This window comes from Propithecus coquereli, unplaced genomic scaffold, assembly GCF_000956105.1.
Source record: "Propithecus coquereli isolate 6110/MARCELLA unplaced genomic scaffold, Pcoq_1.0 Scaffold57, whole genome shotgun sequence".
Classification (NCBI taxonomy): Eukaryota; Metazoa; Chordata; class Mammalia; order Primates; family Indriidae; genus Propithecus; species Propithecus coquereli.
In genome coordinates, this window is record NW_012151618.1 from 5,003,304 (window position 1) to 5,004,392 (window position 1,089).

General features: G+C 37.3%; 1 protein-coding gene across 1 annotated transcript in view; it reads right to left on the reverse strand.

Moving 5' to 3' along the window:
- RFX7 (regulatory factor X, 7) overlaps positions 1-1,089 on the reverse strand; it is a 154,789-nt gene that overhangs the window by 22,481 nt on the left and 131,219 nt on the right. The window lies entirely within an intron of this gene.

The window sequence follows — 1,089 nt, forward strand, 5'->3', positions numbered from 1 at the left end:
ACTGGAGTGTTTTTTTCTAATATCAGAGAAAAAAATTTTAAGACAAAAACTTACAAGAGAGCCCCAAAACAATAAATGTTGACATGGATGTGGAGAGATAGGAACACTCATACACTGCTGGTGGGACTGCAAAGTAGTACAACCTCTGTGAAAAGTAATATGGAGATACCTCAGAGAGCTATAAGTAGAACTACCATTTGATCTAGCAATCCCATTACTGGGCATCTACTCAAAGGAACAAAAGACATTCTATAAAAAAGACATCTACACTAGAATGTTTATAGTAGCACAATTGACAATTGCAAAGATGTGGAAAAAACTCAACTGCCCATCAATACATGAGTGGATTGATAAAATGTGGTCTATGTATACATGGAGTTCTACTCAGCCACAAAAAACAATGGTGATCTAGTACCTCTTGTACTATCCTGGATAGAGCTGGAGCCCATTCTACTAAGTGAAGTATCACAAGAATGGAAAAACAAGCACCATATGTACTCGTCATCAAAGTGGTATCAACTGACTTAAATGACCAATACTTAAGTGCACATAGAGTAGTAACACTCATTAGGTGTTAGGCAGGTGGGAGGGGGAGAAGGGGATGGGTATATTCATACCTAATGCATGCAGTGCGCACTGAGATGGACATGCTTGAAGCTCTGACTTGGGTGGGGCAAAGGCAATATATGTAAACTAAACATTTGTAACCCCGTAATATGCTGAAATAAAAAAAAACTTATAAGAGACAAAGACATTACTTCATGATAACATGGTGAATACATTAAGAAGCTGTGAAAGTCATAACCTTTTATGTACCAAACAACTGAGCTCCAAAATACATAAAACAAAAATCAACAAAATAAAGGGGGAGATAGACAATTCAAGAATAATAGTTAGAGACTTCAATGTTCCACTTGCAACAATGGATACAACTAAGCAGAAGATCAACAAGGACACAGATGACTTAACGACATTATAAATCAGCTAGACCTAACAGACACCTATAGAACACTCCACCACCCAACAAGAGCAGAAAAACATTCTTCTCAAGTCCATAAGGAATATTCTCCAGGACAGAACACATGTTAC